The sequence below is a fragment of the Mesocricetus auratus genome, unplaced genomic scaffold (assembly GCF_017639785.1).
Source record: "Mesocricetus auratus isolate SY011 unplaced genomic scaffold, BCM_Maur_2.0 Super-Scaffold_100676, whole genome shotgun sequence".
Taxonomy (NCBI): domain Eukaryota; kingdom Metazoa; phylum Chordata; class Mammalia; order Rodentia; family Cricetidae; genus Mesocricetus; species Mesocricetus auratus.
Window position 1 is genome coordinate 166,174,929 of NW_024429266.1, and position 19,637 is coordinate 166,194,565.

Here is a 19,637-nt window from a genome sequence, read left to right on the forward strand (position 1 = left end):
GTGTTTAGGAGGATGATTTAATATTTAATTCACTTGCGCTTTATATAATGGAACTTGAGAGTTCTTATAACCTGCTTAATATGCTATTAAGTATAACAAAGTTTTCTTTTTTCTGACCAAAACTGGCATTTTACTAGGATTCCTGAAGATTCTCAGTATTCCATAAAGAATTTTGCCACATGGTACCTCCCATGTCTTGAACGATAATTGTCCTAAAAAAATATGGGGTTTGCTTTGGGATTGTTAAGCTGTGGAAGTCACCATGAATTAGTCAATGTCTCTATTTACTGATACTCATGCTTCTTTGTTATATATTAAATAATAAGTAGACACGTTACTGTTAATGTTTTTTGGAGCATAAATGAACCCTACAAAGTAATATAAAAGTGTAATTAATAGGACTTATTTTTAACAAACCATTTCTTTATGTATAATGACATAAAATGCATCACAGTTCAGAAAAAATATTTTCCATATCCAGTTTTTTAAAAACATGTTCATGTATTATTATCTTCCTTCCACAAATGTTTGAATGCAGATACTTCATTTTATACCCTCTAAATTTATAATCATATAATATCTTCCACTATACTATCAAGGTAAGCATAATAAAAATGTTGGGCAATGTTTACTTTATAGGTTTAATTTATATTCAAAGCCTGTATGTAAGCATGCATTCTTTACTTAGGTTATAAAAACTCCTGTGTGTTTCCAGTAATAAATTTACAATAATTTATTTGTTCCTTTCCATGTTTTGGCTATCTATGAGCCCATTTTCCCCAACTGGAAAGCCTCCAAGATATTTTAATGCAAGGTAGAAATGGCCAAAGTAACCAAGATCAAAAATAAAACAAAGCAACAACAACAATAACAAACAACCACGAGAGATTCTTATCTACCATATCCCAATGAGGGCTTTTCTTTCAAGGCAAGAGTTAAGCTCAAATTGTATTTGTTATAATATTTTAAAATATTTGGTCAAGTTACTAGATGCAAGTGACTTGTTTTTAAACCCAAACACAGCAACCATGGTGGTCCTCATTATTGTTATTACTAAATACTTGTACTTGAAAGACATCTAGTCAATTATAATTAGTTATCAAATACGATTATTATCCAGTACAATTTGATTTTGATTAATTTAATATAGGCTGTATATGGCAAATGACTATACTGGTTTAATTTTAATCATAAAAATGGGAAGTAATAATTGATTCCATTATCTTCATCTGCCTCTTGTACATGACAGACATACATTTCTAATTTTATATATATTCTAAGGTGTTTTTCGATGGACACTCTTACCATATGGCGAAAAATAAAACTTTATATTCAAAGTACAAAAAATTCCCTTGTTTTGTGCATGCCAAACCCTGGGCTTACTTGCAAGTTGAGTGTGAAGGTCGGGATTCACATGTATATTCAGTGACTGGGGAAGTGAGTGGTGGAAATATGTTAAACATTGCAAGTTAGTCTCAAACTTCAAAGGGAAATAAGAGAAAGTAAAGATGTGGCCTCCCACAGAGAAGTGTACTTCCACCCTGGTGTGTTTTCTCAATTAATGCTAATTGGCTTCATTAAAAGCCCTAGTTTCCTTACTTCTCAACCTCGGTGTGCCTGATAATCACCTGGAGAGCTTGTTAATACAGAGTCCTAAGCTCCAACCCCAGAAATTTAGAGGGCCCTAAGTAAGCCCCCAGTTTTGCATTTCTAGCAAGCTGTATGAAGCTGTGGCTGTGGTTTTGGCTTCTAACAAGGAACAACGACACAAATGTAGCATGTGAAGTCCACCAACATCCAGAATGTCCTAACCCATATGTAGAAAGATGGGTATGGACAGCCAGCATGATATGTTCTTCATTAATAGTGATTGTTGTGGTTAAAGATCATTTCTGTGTGACTAAAGAATAGATGAATTTTAAACATTTATAAAAGATAGTTAAGGGCCAGAAAGAAAATATTTCAGTTCTCAGTTAAGAATATTTCACTACTGTAATTATGATTTCCTATCCACATACGTCCACTGTATGTCACTAAGCATTTAATAACCGAAATAGCTATGGTAAGGTGGAGCATGTAATTTATTTTCTGTCTATTTCCAGCACAGAGGGAAATAGAAACTTAGATTAGTTTTGTTAAATTTTGAAGATGAGTAGGTGAGTATGGCATTTTATAGAAGTGAGCAATGTTACAATGAATAAGAGAAAAATCTGGGTGTTCAACAGAGCCTGGACTGTGCTTCCTGTATGTCCTGGAAAGTAGCACCAGCTCAGAATATCCAGTTTACCTGGGAGCTTTGTGACCATTTTAGTGGAGAGAGAGGGAAAGGGAGACACCCATTGAAGCACCCGAATGTTCACTTCAGCACTGCACACATCATGACTGACTTGAACGAACCCTCAAAAAGCTGTTTTAATGCCATCAATAAGATGAGAATGTCCTGAAGACCCAGATGGATTCAGGATCCAAAGTTAATTCTTAAAAATAATTACAAGGTGTTATGGGTCACAATTACAAAGGAACATTGGGTAACTCATTTGTGGCTCCAAGACTAGGTGGAAATTCTAATCAAATGCTGAATTTGAAGAATTCCCTGTGTATTTGTTTCTTTTTTCTCCTCATTGGTATATGCCAATTGTACACAATCATGGGTTCCATTATGGCATTTCCATACTTGCATCTAATATACCTTGAAAAATGACTTTCTCAGGCTCGCAAGATGTCTCAGGGGGACAATTTCTTGCTGCAAAAAGCAAGAACCAGAATTTGCATCTCCGCATCCACATAAATGCAGGGTGGATTGGGCAATTCTCAAGGGTTAAATCCTCTGAGCAAGTTGGCTAACTGGACTATTTAAAATCAATGAGTCTGGGTTCAAGTAAGAGATTCTGCCTCAGCATATGAAGTGGAGAACAACCCAGGAAGACACCTGCTATCAGTTTCCTCCACATGTATTCACAAACATACCAAAGTATACAGACACACATGTGAACATGCATACACACATGTACAAAATGTGAAGAAATTTGGATTTAACCACTTTCCCCCACCCTGTATTTGTGTGTAGTTTTTAACTAATTTTGTTTTATTTTAATTTTTTTATTTTTATGTTTAAATTTAGATTAGAAATATGGTTGGTTCACAAGTCAGTTCCAGGTCCCACTCCCTTTCCCTCCCCTCCCCCCATGCCCTCCCCCCAACTCCCCCATTACCCCCTCATTTCCCCAGGGTGGGTGAGGCCCTCCATGGGGGTGTCCATAGTCTGTCATTTCATATAGGGCAGGGCCTAGACCCTCCCCCAAGAGTTCAGGGTGAGAGAGCACTTCACATTGTTGGATGGGAGTCCAAAGTCCATGTGTATACTCGGGATGTATGCAGATCTACTGCCCAAGGCTCAATAGATTACCTAGGCCTCCTCACTGACACCCCCATTCAGGGGGTCTTGATCAGTCCCATGTTGGATTCCCAGTCAGGTCAGCTGTTTCTGGGGTTAAACCAGCCCAGTCTTAACTCCTTTGGTCATCAGTCCTCCCTCTCTGTTACTGGCTTTCTTGAGTTCAGCTCAGTACTTAGCTGTGGGAGTCTGCCTCTTATTCATTCAGCCACTAAATGAAGTTTCTGTTTCCCAGACTCTCTGGCCATAGGATTGTAGGCTGGCACTCCCCAGATCTATGTCTAAAATCCATATATGAGAGAGTACATGCCATGTTTCTCTTTTTGTGACTGGGTTACCTCACTCAGGATGGTTTCTTCTAGTGTCATCCATTTGCCTGCAAATCTCAGGATTCCATTGTTTTTTTCTGCTGAATAGTACTCCATTGTGTAAATGTACCACCTTTCTCTATCCACTCTTCAGTTGAGGGGTATCTAGGTTGCTTCCAGGTTCTGGCTTTTACAAATAATGCTGCTATGAATATAGTGGAACAGACATCCTTGTTGTATAAGTGGTCATTTTTGGATATATGCCTAAGAGTGGAGTTGCTGGGTCTTGTGTTAGGTTTATTCCCATTTTTCTGAGGAATCTCCATACTGATTTCCAAAGTGGCTGAACCAGTTGGCACTCCTACCAGCAATGGAGAAGTGTTCCCCTTTCACCCCATCCTCTCCAGCATAAATTGTCTTTGGTGTTTTTGATTTTAGCCATTCTGACAGGAGTGAGATGGTATCTCAGAGTTGTTTTGATTTGCATTTCCTGGATGGCTAAGGATGTTGAGCACTTTCTCAAGTGCCTCTCAGCCATTTAGACTCCTCTATTGAAATTCTCTATTTAGTTCTGCAGCCCACTTTTTAAGTGGATCCTTTGGTGTTTTGGAGACTTGCTTCTTGAGTTCTTTGTAAATTTTGGAGATCAGCCCTCTGTCAGATGTGGGATTAGTGAATATTTTTTCCCATTCTGTGGGCTGCCTTTTTGTCTTGCTGACTGTGTCCTTTGCCTTACAGAAGCTTCTCAGTTTCAGGAGGTCCCATTTATTGTTGATCTCAGTGTCTATGCTACTGGTGTTATGTTCAGGAAGCTGTCTCCTGTACCAATTTGCTCAAGGGTACCACCCATTTTTTCTGCTAAGAGATTCAGTGTGGCAGGACTTATGTTTAGGTCTTTGATCCATTTAGACTTAAGTTTTGTGCATGGTGATAAACATGGATCTATCCGCATTCTTCTACATGCCAGCTTCCAGTTATGCCAGCACCATTTGTTGAAGATGCTTTCTTTATTCCATTGTATATTTTTAGCTTCTTTGTCAAAGATCAGATGTTCATACGTGTGTGGGTTAATAACAGGGTTTTCAATTAGATTCCATTGGTCTACCTGTCTATTTTTGTGCTAATACCAAGCTGTTTTCAGGAGTATAGCTCTATAATAGAGCTTGAAGTCAGGAATGGTGATGCCTCCAGACGTTGCCTTGTTGAACAGGGTTGTTTTGGCTATACTGGGTCTTTTGTTTCTCCATACAAAAATTGATTATTGTTCTCTCAAGGTCTGTGAAAATTGTGCTGGTATTTTAATGGGGATTGCATTGAATCTGTAGATTGCTTTTGGCAGGATTGCCATTTTTACTACATTGATCCTACCTATCCAAGAGCATGGGAGATCTTTCCATTTTCTGAGCGCTTCTTTAAATTCTTTAAAGATTTAAAGTTCTTGCAATACAGGTCTTTCACTTGTTTGGTTAGCATTACCCCAATGTATTTTATGTTGTTTGTGGCAATTATAAAGGGTGATGTTTTTCTGATTTCTTTCTCAGCCATTTAGTTTGATGTTGGCTGTTGGTTTACTGTATATAGCGTTTATTATGTTTAGGTATGTTCCTGTTATCCCAGATCTCTCCAAGACCTTTATCATGAAGGGGTGTTGGATTTTGTCAGAGGCTTTTTCAGCATCTAGTGAAATGATCATTTGATTTTTGTTTTTCAGCTTATTTATATGGTGGATTACGTTGAAGGATTTTCGTATGTTGAACCATCCCTGCATCCCTGGGATGAAACATATTTGATAGTTGTGAAGGATTGTTTTGATGTGTTCTTGGATCTGATTTGCCAGTATTTTATTGACTATTTTTGCATCAATGTTCATGAGGGATATTGGTCTGAAGTTCTCTTTCTTAGTTGTGTCTTTGTGTTGCTTGGGGATCAAGGTTATTGAAGCCTCATAGAAAGAGTTTGGCAAAGAACCTTCTGCTTCTATTGCATGGAATACCTTGAGAAGAACTGGTATAAGCTGTTCTTTGAATTTATGGTAGAATTCTGCAGTGAGGCCATCTGGAACTGGGCTTTTTTGGTTGGGAGACTTTTGATGACTGCTTCTATTTCCATAGGGGTTATAGGTCTATTTAAATTGCTTATCTGTTCTTGATTTAATTTTGGCAAGTGATAGGTATTTAGGAAGTGGTCCATTTCCTTTAAATTTTCAAATTTTGTGGAGTACAGGTTTTCAAATTATGACCTGATGATTCTCTGAATTTCCCCCTATTTCATTTCTGATTTTGTTAAATTGCATGTTCACTCTCTGCTGTTTGGTAAGTTTGGACAAAGGTTTGTCCATCTTGTTGATTTTCTCTAAGAAACAACTCTTCATTGCATTGATTCTTTGTATTGTTTTCCTAGTTTCAACTTCATTGATTTCAACCCTCAATTTGATTATTTCCTGGCGTCTGTTCCTCCTGGGGGAGTTTGCTTCTTCCTGTTCTAGAGCTCTCAGCTGTGCTGTTAGTTCTCTAGTATAACTATTCTCTAGTTTCTTCATGTGGGCACTTAGTGCTATGAACTTCCCCCATAGCATTGCTTTCAAAGTGTCCCATAGGTTTGGGTATGTTGTATCTTCATTCTCATTGAATTCGAGGAAGTCTTTAATTTTTTTTTTATTTCTTCTTTGACCCAGGAATGGTGCAGTTGTGCATTATTCAATTTCCACAAGTTTGTAGGTTTTCTGCAATTTGTGTTGTTGTTGAATTCTAATTTTAAAGCATGGTGGTCTGATAAGATGCATGGAGTTATTCCAATTTTTTTGATGCTGCTGAGGTTGGATATGTTGCCAAGCATGTAGTCAATTTTTGATAAAGTTCCATGTGGTGGTGGAAAGAAGGTATATACTTTTTTATGTGGATGAAATGTTCTATAGATGTCTGTTAATCCCAGTTGGGTCATTAATTTCTATTAGAACCTTTCTTTCTTTGTTGATTTTATGTCTGGTATTCCTGTTTAGTGGTGAGAGTGGTGTGTTGAAATCTCCCACTATAAGTGTGTGGGTCTTTATATGTGACTTAAGTGCTAATAATGTTTCTTTTACGAATGTGGATGCCTTTGCATTTGGGGCATAGATGTTCAGGATAGACACTTCATCTTGGTGGATTTCACCTGTGATGAGTACGTAATGACCTCCTTCATCTCTTTTGATTGATTTTATTTTAAAGTCTAATTTGTTAGGATTGCTACCCCTGCTTATTTCTTGGGTCCATTTGATTCGAAAAATTTTTCCCAACCTTTAACTCTCATGTAATGTCTGTCTTTGAGGGTGAGGGTGAGTAGTCTGGGCTGGCATACATGGTCTCTTAGTGTTGATAGAATATCTACCCAGGAACTTCTGGCTTTCAGAGTTTCCATGGAGATGTCAGGTATAATTCTGAAAGGTCTGCCTTTATATGTTACTTGGCCTTTTTCCTTAGCTGCTCTTAATATTCTTTCTTTATTCTGTATGTTTGGGGTCTTTATTATTATGTGGCAAGGGGACTTCTTTTTTGTGATCCACTCTATTTGGTATTCTGTAAGCTTCTTGTACCTTCATTGGCATGCCTTTCTTAAAGTTGGGAACGTTTTCTTCTATGATTTTTTGAATATGTTTTCTGCCCCTTTGAGGTGGTTTTCTTCTCGTTCTTCTATACCTATTTTGTTAGGTTTGGTCTTTTCATGGTGTCCCATATTTCCTGGATGTTTTGTGTTAAACATTTGTTGGACTTACACTTTTCTTTGGTTGATGAATCCATTTCTCCTAGTGTATCTTCAACACCTGAGATTCTCTCTTCCATCTCTTGTATTCTGTTGGTAATGCTTGTATCAGTAGTACCTGACCATTTGCCCAGCTTTTCTATTTCCAGCCTTTCTTCAGATTATGGTTTTTTTATTGTCTCTATTTAAGTTTTCAACCATTGCACTGTTTGCATTGTTTCTTGCAATTTTCGGTTTATCTTTTGTCCAACTGTTGCATTTAATGAATTTTTTGCTTCTTTCTTCCATTTCTTGCATTTTTTGGTTTGCTTTTTCTTCCATTTCTTGCATTTTTTGGTTTGCTTTTTCTTCCATTTCCTGCCTTTTTTGGTTTGTTTTTTCTTCCATTTCCTGCCCTTTTTGGTTTGTTTCTCCTTCCATTTCTTGCATTTTTTGGTTTGTTTTTTTCCATTTCTTGCATTTTTTGGTTTGTTTTTCATCTGTTTCTTTGAGGGATTTTCCTATATCCTCTTTTAGGGCCTCTATCATTTTAATGAAAGTGGTTTTAAGGTTATTCTCTTCTCCTTCATTTGCATTGGAATGTTGGATTCTTGCTGGTATGGAGTCTCTAGAATCTGGTGGTATCATATTTGTTTTTCTTTTGCTGAGTGTGCTTTTGCATTGTCTCTTTCCCATCTCTTCTTCTAGTGGGTGCAGAAAGAGCCCCTTACTGGTCTGGTGGTTATGGGACCAGAGTTGCTTTTGGTGGGTGCTAGCAAGTCCAATAATCTGGTAGTTCTTCTCTTCCTTGTCCTTGTTCTGGTCCCTTGGGTAGAGAAAAAGACCAGGAATCTGGGGTGCTTAGCCTCTCACCTGGTCCCCTGGACCCTTTGCTGTATCCGCTGGTTTCCTGGTCTGGTTGTTGGTAGAGAAGACCTGGCGTCTGGGGTGTTTGGCTCCTGCCAGGATTGGAAGCTCTGTGTAGTTCCCAGGTGATCCCCAGGCACTGGAACACAGGCCCAGATGCAGGGTCTGTTTTACCTGGACCTGCCGGAACAGCTGGTCCCCTGGTCTCCCTGGTTCCTCTGGTTTCCTGGTCTCGTTGGTGGGAGAGGAACCTGGAATATGGGGTACTTGGCTCCTGCTGGCATTGGAAGCTCTGTGCAGTTCCCAGGCAATCCCCAGGCACTGGAACACAGGCCCAGGTGCAGGGTCTGTTTTACCTGGATCCGCCGGAACAGCTGGTCCCCTTAACTAATTTTAAACCACATCAATTTCCCAAATCCTACACATCATTACTTTAATTCATTTGTTTGATTTAGTAAAAGCAAAATGCTTTGCTTAAAAGTCAGTATATGTCAAAAATAGATTAAAGTAGCCTTCAGGGTTGTAGTTCTTTGTTCACAATCTGCCATTTCATAGCTGTGCCAACTTCCAAAATGATTTGTGTCTCTGTTTTCTAATTCATAAAAATATGATTCTAATCTCATTGAATTATTTTACAGAACCAAGGCAATAAAACAAGTGTGAATACCACAAATTAACACTCAGTACATGTAGGTCGCTGCTAATATTTACTGGAAATATCTTAAAACTTAGGTAAAATGACCTGCAAAAATCTTAAGGGCATAAAAGTGAATAACAGTGATATTGAAAGTCAAAATCTCCATCTTTGAAAATAGCATAAAATATTTACAAGTGCTTCTCAACAAAAGAAGCATAGTTACTAACAGAAAATGCAAGTCTTTTTATAACAGTGTTGGAGGTACATTGTCAATCAAATAAGAGATGCTATAAATCATGTCTATGATCAAAATTGAAATACTCTAATGGCAAATAAGTTTGTTTTTAGTAAAAATAAAAATTAATTAAAAAACATACTCTAATGGCAAAGTAACTATTTCATTGCAAAATCATCTCTTTCACACAGTGCTTTTAAAATTATTTTGATCCAAGTATTTTCTGCCCTGATTTCATGTGTGTGTGTGTGTGTGTGTGTGTGTGTGTGTGTGTGTGTGTGTGTATGTGTGTGTGTGTGTATATGCATGTGTGTGTTTTGTGTGTGTGTGTTGTTGTTGTTTTTGTTGTTTTCCTTTGGTTTGGTTTCATTTTCGATCAAGTTATATTACACAATATTCTGCCATGTTAAAATGATTGTAATCCAGCTAAAAATTTACTAAATTATAGCAATTCCTTTACTGCTTCACAAATAATCATTTTCAAAAATGAGATCATTACAAAATGGAAGCTTGGGTCCTCAAAATAAACAATGTTGACTGACAACAGTTCATGAACTATCTAGGAAGCATGAGCCGGAGATTTAAAAATGACAGCCATTAAGGTATCTGTGCTCTTTCTGGCTACTTGGCTGTTTCATTATTTGGTTCTGGTGATTTACTTTTCATAGGCTGTTATGGACTTTGTGTCCCTAAGCAGTTTTTCATAGAGACAGATGCCCAGATGTGATACCCTAGTCTTCAGACATTTAGCTAACATTTCAACAGGCCACTCCAGGCTGAAGTCCTACATGGATATGCCTTTATCTACAGGAAGACGACATTCATACCCCTTTGAGATATAAATTTGAATGAAAATGTTAATGTCCAGAAATTCTGTTCAGGTATTTTTATTCTTGCAAGGATAGGTATACATATCTAGTAGGACTGGTGTTCAGTGTTGATGAGACAGATGTCCTGCAGCAATATCTAAATTTGTTTCTAGGAGAGATTTGTGTTACCCTAACCACCACATGATTCCACCACCCCAAAATGTAAGAAGACCATTGGAATCATTTGATGCAAGACTTGGCTGAAAATGCTTAGACGTCAGGAAGCTAGGACTCTCTGATTTCATCAGAAGGTACAATGGATATTTTTTGTGTCTATTTTAAGCTTTGTGTTCTTTTTTACCATGGGAGAAATAGTAGGTATATTCTCTTTATCCTATCTATCCATCTATCAATCAATCTATCATCTATTTATCTATCTATAATCGCTAAGACTTATAAAATACAAATATTCACTAATTTGAATTGCAAAACTATTACATCTACATATTACTAGACCCTCTAGTGTATAACTATTAATGCTTATGTTTCCTGGAAGAGTGTCCATAACCTGGCTATTTTAATAGTGAAAGTCATGCCTACTATGCTAAAGTGAAATAATCTACATACTTGCATATTAAATGATATGAGGAGTATTTGTTGGCATTTCAATTAGAGGAAAAATGTTTAAGTATATTGTTGTGAGTTAAGTGGATTTCATTCACTGGCAATATCTTTACATTTTAATATATACCTGATTGTATTTCAGATTTTGAGTTTTACTTCATAGAAAATGAAGTACTTTAACATCAGCTCTGCTACCAGTAAGTACTATTATTACAAAATATTTGCCTGATGGTCCTTCTAACCGTCACATAAAATATTTGGTTGCTATTTTTATTGTTTACTAAAAGACTTTATGAAGACTTAAGGAGAGGAAGATGGATAGAATATTAGGGAAGAATAAAAGGATTGGGGAAAGAAAATTGGAAAAACAAGCAACTAGACATAGGGAGAGGGGTATATAGAGAGATGATTGGTGTAGGTAGTCTGTGAAGGTATCATTTTGGGGAAACATACATTAGAGAAACAACTGGACTAAAGCAGGTATTCCCTCTTCCTCCCATGTCCCTCATTCATGTGAATTTTACTTGAAGCCTGAGACACAGGCAGCATTCTTTTTAAGATACATAAATTAATGATATCTCTACCCTAACATGTACAAAATGGTTTTACTTAACAATCTAATGTTATTTGCAGGTTCATCTAGTGGGAGTAGTCAGAAAACTATCAAAATCCTAGAACTTTTTAAAGAAAAAATGAGTTTCTGAGTAGTATACCTACATATCAGAAACGTTTACCATGTCCAATCTACAGTCGGAGAACTATCATGTAAAATTGGATACAAATTACTTTGGAGTCACTAGCCTCAGTTCCTTTTGAGAAAGCTGTAATTTCACATTTTCGCTTACACAAAGCAAATACATCATCGTGTCTGATTTCATCATAAGGTTCTCTTTCAATTTCTGAATGACCTTTGTTTTCTCTAGCTTACTTGCATTGCCTGTCCATAAATTTAGCAAACTATGATAGTGTTAACAATTCCTAAATAGTCAGTAAGAATGTAGAAAGTCAATTGATAAGTACAAACAAAGTTAGTTTTATTCTTTTCTGTATATGTCTTTAGTCATGCCTAAAGTGGGTGTGGTTAGCGGTGTGGTAAACTACCCTTTTATTACCTCATCTGTATGTGCCTCTAATAAGTCACATGGCTAATGCTGGAGTACTGTTTTCCTCATACAGCTTGACCCTGCAGCTATCATTTAATGGCTGTTCAGATGTGGGAAAATGGGTACTACTCATAAAAATGCATCACTCTTGGATGCCTTTACCTGACCGATTAAACTTTGTTAAGTGTAGAGGTGTTTGTTTTCTATTAGGATGCTCTGGGTATCTACTGGCATAGAACATTTCTGAGAAGGTCAAGAGAAAGATCAGAACAAGTAAATGTCTAAAACACCCTGAATTCAGACACTACCACTCACTGCCCATGGAAGGCAGTAGTCGAATGTAACAGAATGCCTTACTCTATTAAGAACTCTTGTATTTACTTTTTTATTACCAAGGGTATTTACCCCTCTTCATGTTATTTTGGAATCTTTTAAAGAAAGATTCTGTGAGGAGCCTTTGCTGGAGAAATGACTTGGCTATCAAGACCACACCCTGTTCTTGCAAAGGACCTAGATTTGATTCCCAGCACCCATATCAGGTGGTTCTCACTGGCTATAATTCTAGGTCCAGGACATCTGACACTCTCTTCTGGACTCTGTGGGTATCCACCCTGACTTATCATACCTGCCTACACATACATGTAATTATATGATGAGTCTATAATTTATTAAAAGATAGATCCTTCAAAAATGACATGTAGAAACTAATTAAATTAGATGGTTTTTGTTCATTTAATTTGTTTTGTTTCATTCTCTTGCAGTTATTTTCAAATAAGTACAGGAGTCTGTGTGCTTTCTCAGTATTTTCCCATGCTCTCCATGTTTTAATCAGAATTAAGAATTGATTCTACTTAAAAATTGTAACAAGTGTGTTAAAAGTCATATTTGCAGAAACTTGAATTCTTTTGTGTATGAAAAATCACTTCACTGTTCATAGCCTAGGTTTCTTACGTCTTCATGTAAACGTAATCTGATTCTCATTCATCTTTCTAGTTGGTGGTTTTAAAATCATTCCATTATTATGTACTTTGCTTGTATGTATGTTTTCTTCTTTTCTTCCTTCTAGTTGAGCAACCTTTTCTGAGGAAAACAGCAGTTCACTTTATAATCAAGGCCACATGAGGACAAGCTTTCTTTGTCTGCATATATCATTTTGTTCTGAAGGGAGAGTTGCCAACAGAGAAATGAGGAATGTCTGGGTTTGCTTCCTGGTACCTCCACTCACCATTTGTCTGACATTGGTCCAGTTATATTAAATCCCCTTGCTTCCATTTTCTGAGCTCAGAACAAACATAAAAATACCATTTTCTGTTTAGAGATGTTTCCAGCATAACATGCAAAGAATACAAACCAATAGTCACAGATTAAACCTAGCTTGAGTATCTGATAAATTGTATTTAATTAACACTTGCTGTTTGCACCATCATGGCCACTTTTACACTGCTGAATTCTCTGTATCTAATAAACTGTGTTTCTAAACCATCCATGATCCGTCCTGTTTAGGTACCACTGGGAGCACTACCATCGTTTCAAATAGAAAGCAATTGAGAACAATTCAGAATAAATTAGGTCTCTAAAGATATGTCAGCCCCTTCACTGGAGACTCATTTTGTAATCCTGCTACCCCTAGGGCACTGTTGCCAGCAGAGGAAGCATTCTTTGAACATCTAATTCATGTTTCTGTGTTTTTTCAAAGTGTCTTTTTCAAATATTAAAAATGTTTGTGTATTTCTCAACCGTTTAGCGGGTCAAGTCCATGTTAAGATGGAGAGGAAGTCACACACTGGAAAATCATGAACTTCCTCAGTGTTTATCAGGTCAGAGTAATGTAAGGACTGATATCAAGGTACACAAACATTTTGGTGTTCAGCTTCATAGATTCAAACTTTATTGGCTCTACTTTTCTGTTTTAAGCTTAATTTTACTTTATTTATTTTATGTGCATAAGTGTTTGCTGTGTTTATGTTAAATGCACCATCTGTGTGCCAAGTGCCTAAAGAAATCAGAGGTGGACATCAGGTTACCCAGAAGTGGATTTACAGATGATTATGAGCTGTTTTTTGGGTTCTGGGACTTGAACATAGGACCTTTGCAAGTGTTCTTAATGACTGAGCTATATCTCTGACCTATCAAAACTACTTTTCACCTGGGCTACTCCAGATAACTTCCCGGCAACATAAGGATGCTGAAGGTAGTTTTCTATCCTCAGGGTTAGTGTAGTCATGATATGGAAAAACTGTTCAACTAAGGACATGGGATATATCAAGACCTGAATATTTGGTAGCTATGTTTGCTTAAAGGTAATTTATGCTTTACAGAATCTCAGTGGAGGAAAATGACTCCCAGTGAGAGTAATATACCCATTGGCCACTGTGTTGATGAGTAAGGTGGTCTTGAGACATTCCTTCAAGTTAAGTTACATATTGCAAAGAGAAGGAGATATTTTGGACTAAGGTGAGTTCCCTTAGGATTTCAGTATCCATATTTTTACTATAAGTACATAAGTATCACTCACTGAACTACAGTCTATGTAGACACATGCAGGTTTTCTATGTATAAGACCTTATATAGTTCATGTCATTGTACAGTAAATTACCAAGTAGGATCCAGATTATGACCATAGTTAAGAAACATAAGATTACAATTAAAGAACAGAAGCACTGAGAGATATCAGAATTTAATTATACTTGTTTTTCCAACTTTAAAAAAAAACTAGGGAATTTGTCCCAAAGTTTGTGTATACTTTGTCTATACTGATTTCTCAAAAAAATCTGGCATCAAAATATATTTTTCCCTCATGGATAACTGACAGAAAGTTTCTGGATTCAGTAACTAGACTATAATGAAAAAGAAACTTAAAGTTTTTTTATGAAGTCTACATTTTAGAGAACAGAATAAAATAACTTTTAGATCTGTACTATTTGATCTGGTAGCCATTAATCATATGCGCTTCAAGTTAATTTATATCAATTAGATTTCACAAAACTAAGGTTTTTTTTGTATTCCTGAGCATTTTGTTTGCATGTATGTAAGTGTGTATGCCAGATGCCCTTGAATGTTAGAAGAGATGTTACATTCTCCTGGATCTAAGGTTACAAGTGATTGTGAGCTGCTATGGGGGTGATACAAACAGAATCAGGTCCTCCGCAGGAGCAGCAGCTGCTCCTAACTACAGAGCCATCTCTCCAGCCCATGTCCTCCATTTAATTCTCATATTCAATTACTCTATAGCCACAAAGAACTGGTATTTCCATCCTGGACACTGCAGACTGAGATTTCTGTCCTCATAGGAAGTTCTGCTGAATGCAACAGGCTTTAGACTCTAAAGTTTAGACCCTTTGAGAAGTCTCCCTGGTAGAATGGTAGAACTAGAAGGATGGACTGAACAATGGCCAGAAGTATGACAAATAGCAGTTTGCAGAGAATGCCTAAATGCGCATTTATTAAAGATAATGAATTAGTAAATAGTCCAGAGTCTTTGTGAAACTTATAAGATCCAAAGCATTTCTATGCAATTAAATGTACTTCATTATGTGGGAAAAGGAAGGAGGAAACATTAGACTCTAATGATAGGAAAAAGTGAAAGAATGATAAATGTTAGAATGGTGCTGATTGAGGGCACTTCACTTTCTGAATTATTTTCCAGCACTTTTTGGTGCTTTTCGCTTGTAGAGTCACAACAGAGCACTTTTCCACCAGCATTTGTATTGCTTTACTTACACTTGGAAAGTAAGGTAACACTGTCAAATGTTGATGAATGTAAAAGAAGACCTTGTTGGCTCAAGACTGCATCTGTCCATGGGAAATGTCTGTGTTCATATCATCTAACCATTCATTTTATCAGTTTATATTTTATTGCACTGTAAAATAGCCAATGATTTTTCGATTTAGTCTGGAATATAAAAATATCATTAACAACTCTGCCTGGATGCAGACTTTAAAGTTCAAACTTAATTCTGCCGATAGCTTTTTACTATAGATTGAACTAATTAGTCTCTGCAGCTTCTGACTTTACAACCAGGAACTGAGATGGAAATAGTCTCCTTAAAACTTTAACCTCTGATGAAATTGTAACCTTTGATAATAATGAGAATGGTTACATGTGAATTGTGTTTTAGCATTTCACTGATGTTTTCCATCATCCTGATGCTCTCCATGCTTTTAGGTGCAACTGTTTTCAGATAAAGCATTCTTTTTATTCTTGAGAAAGGTTTATGGCAAAGTTACAGGAGACTTAGCATTAACCTAGAACCTTGGAAAGTGGCAGTTGTTTATAGAATTAAATGAATATTTCCCAAAGCCGGCGGTGCACACGGAACTGTCCTGAGTGTTATATAGCTGCTGCAGGTCCCTGCCTGAAAGACAGAAAAGGGCAAGGGAAACAGAACCAAGAGATAAAAATTAGTAAAAATATGACATAATTAAATTAAAATAATCAAAATGTTTAAAAAAACAAATGAAAAATAAAAATTTAGAAAAAGTATGACTCTAGCAACTATAAATATTAATATTGGTTCATTAATTGTAATAAATGAAAAACAATAACATAAGATGTTAATAATCAAACTTCTGTGTGAAATCTTTAGGAATTTTCAGTATTTACCTTTACAGTATTCTCTCAGTCCATAACTCCACATGTGCTTCCTCTCCTTTCCAGACATCAAGAACAAGGAAGCATTTTCCCAGGGATGACTTATGGGACAGTATTTCTGGAAGACTTTTATCAGGTATTGCATTGGAAAACTTAACATTTACTAGGCAAATGTATTTCCATAGCATGGGACTTCTTGGAGATTTTAGTAAACTGATAATTGTAAGTTGACAAAGCAGAGCCTTGATGCCTCAACAAGCAATTTCTAGGCAATAGCACTGGAGAACTCTATTGGAATAGTAATGCTGGGGTTTTCAGTGCTTGCTTGTCTGGTTTGCTATATTGGTGTGCTTTGTGCTTACTTTCATTTGGAGACAAATACAGTACGCATTTTTCTTTATTTGTGTTTGTGTGTGTGTGTTTAAATGAGTCATCTAAAGAGGGATAATGACAGATATACATATAAAAACAAAGATGGTTCATAACGGTAGGGAGTCAACTTCGTTATGGTGGGTCTCCAATCTTGTTCATTTTCTCTTGAGATTTGATCAGCTTTAGACCAAAGATGATAAGTGTTTCTGTCTAGAAGGGGGTGTGTCCCACTTCAGGCACTCTTAGCTCTAGAAAACTCCCTGTGTTATAAAAGTGGACATCAGCCTAGCAGATCACTGTGTACTCAAATCCCAACTTCAGTCAGAGTTGCTGAACATCAAGCCTCTTGTTTTTCCTTGCACTGCTCTTCTTACCTAGTACTAATGCTCCTTCCCTGACCTCTGCTTACATGAGCACACATATTCCCAATGTTCAATTACAACTCAGGTTCACTTATGAACAAAAAATGTAAAAAAAAACATAAGCAAACAAAGAATTACTCGAAGCACAAATTAAATTTACCCCTAATCTTTAAAACAGAAATAACCATGATTAATCACACACAGGTTTATTACATCTAATATTTTTATCTTGAACTGTAAAAGTTTTATTTCTATGCATAACTCCTGTTCCTGATTGACACCCTTCTTATTATCCTTCCCCTGTTTTTTCCAGGAAAGGTTTCATTCTATTATTCTTATGTTACAGTTTTGAAAAAGCCATTAATGTTTTATATTTATATTACTGTTCCAAAATATTTGACAAAACAACTTCAGGAAAGAAGGGGTTGTTTGACCTGACAGTTTGAAAGTACAGTCCACTATAGCAGGGAAGAGAGAGTTACAGGATTACGAACTGGCTGATCACATTGCAGCTACAGTCAGGAAACAGAGAGAGGTTCATGAATTGTGATACCCTCCCATTTTTGTCAGCAAAGGTATACATTCAGAGTTTCTTTCCTCAGGTAAGCCTATCTGGAAACATACTCATAGATATGACTCTTCGAAGACTGATCCTAAACCTAGTAAAGATGACAATGAAAATTAATTATCTCAAGCACAAATGAATTGCATTATTAGTTTTTCATATGGGATAAATTCTCTCACGTTGTATTCATAGATTGTCAAAATGGATCCTATAGTTCAAACATAATTATAAGCTCTACAACTTACATTAATTATAAACTCTATGACTTAATCAAAATTACCAACTCTATGGTTTTACCTTTTAGTTCCATTACATTTACAATTATCAGGAATTGTAAATTTTGACATAAAATTTTTCCTTTGTGAATTTGTTCAGTTACTTTGCTAATAATTGTTTCTAATTTTCCAAGTTTAATTAAATTCTCTTTTATCTTTTTTTTCTTTGTCTCATTACATTGTTTTGTATTTGATCAAATATATCCAGTATATTTTAAGTTGAAAAGTTCATCAATGTCTTCTTTCCCCACATGACTGTTGATTATACTTGCCACTTTAGTCATGTTACCCTCCATTTAGCAAAGTAGTTCTCAACCTCTGGGTTGTGACCCTTTTGGAGGTCAAAGAAATCTTTCACAGGCAAATGGATGGCACTAGAAGAAACCATCCTGAGTGAAGTAACCCTGTCACAAAAAGACAAACATGGTATGTACTCACTCATATATGGATTTTAGACATGAATCAGGGGGAGTGCCAGCATACAATCCCATTGCCATAGAGTCTGGGAAAAAGAACCTTCATCCAGTGACTGATGGAAGCAGAGGCAGACACCCACAGCTAAACACTGAACTGAACCCCTGGCATTTAGTGACAGAAAGGGAGGACTGATGAGCAAAGGGGTCAAGATTGGGCTGGTTTAAACCATAGAAACAGCTGATCTGAACAAGGGGGAGCTCTTGGACTCCAGACTCATGGCTGGGAGGACAGCATGAGACTGACCCAGAACCCCTGAATGTGGGTGTCAGTGAGGAGGCCTAGGTAATCTCTGGAGCCTTGGGTAGTATTTATCCCTGGCATACAAATGGACTTTGGGTGTCCATCCAACAGAGAGGAATGCTCTTTCAGCCTGGACTCTTGGGGAAGAGCCTAGGCCCTGCCCTGGATGTAATGACAGACTCTGGATATGCCCCACGGAGGGCTTCACTCTCCCTGGGTATCAGAGTGGGGATTGGGAGGGAGGCTTGGAGGCCTAGGGGGGGGCAGGAGATGAGGGGAGGGAGAGGGAGCTGGAATTGACATGTGAAGCAAATTTGTTTTTAATTTAAATTTAAAAAATGAAAAAAAAAAGACCATCAAAAAACACAGATATTTATATTAGGACCCATAACAGTAGCAAATTTAGAGTTATAAAGCACAACCAATTAATTTTATGGTTGAGTGTTACAACAAGAAATACTGTATTAAAAGGTCACAGCATTAGGAAAGGTGTTGAGACATATGATGACATTAAAATTTGATTCATGGAAAAATTTACTTTCATTCATATATAGTCTTTTTATGTTGTTATTTATCACTCCTAACATGAGATTGTGACAGTAATAAAATATTACAATTTGCCATAGTCACAAGCACATATTTTTAGAAATAAGAATTATCCTTAAGTTGGTAGTTCATAGTATGAAATATTTCTCTTATTACTCCTTCCTTCTTAGATTGGATCTATTTTATCTGTATTTTTATTCTTTTTTCTGGAAATTTTCCAGGTTCTTATAAATATTGCTATGCAAAGATCATTTCCATGAATTTAAAGTATATCTGCCTGAAATAGTATCCTACTATCTTACTTTATATATGTTTTTTGGGATAAATTATTTTCATTGTTTAATTATAGTATTTATATATTCTCTCTTATTTTGTGTATCTATTAGATTGCAAGCAATGTCAAATTATATGTTTTATCTAGCAGAAGAACTTCATAATTTTCATAAGTAAATCCTATTTGCTGATTTCTGTAATAGGAAAAATACATGTATAATATAATGCATATAATTCTCATG

The 19,637-nt window shown here is 36.5% G+C and overlaps 1 long non-coding RNA gene across 2 annotated transcripts in view; it reads left to right on the forward strand.

Annotated features, from left to right (window-relative positions):
* LOC110339234 overlaps positions 1 to 19,637 on the forward strand; it is a 57,096-nt gene that overhangs the window by 4,538 nt on the left and 32,921 nt on the right. For both annotated transcript variants that reach the window (XR_005873545.1, XR_005873546.1), the window contains exons 2-5: positions 10,141 to 10,278; positions 10,734 to 10,788; positions 14,013 to 14,148; positions 16,352 to 16,421. This is a non-coding gene — a long non-coding RNA (uncharacterized LOC110339234). The remainder of the gene's footprint in view (positions 1 to 10,140; positions 10,279 to 10,733; positions 10,789 to 14,012; positions 14,149 to 16,351; positions 16,422 to 19,637) is intronic.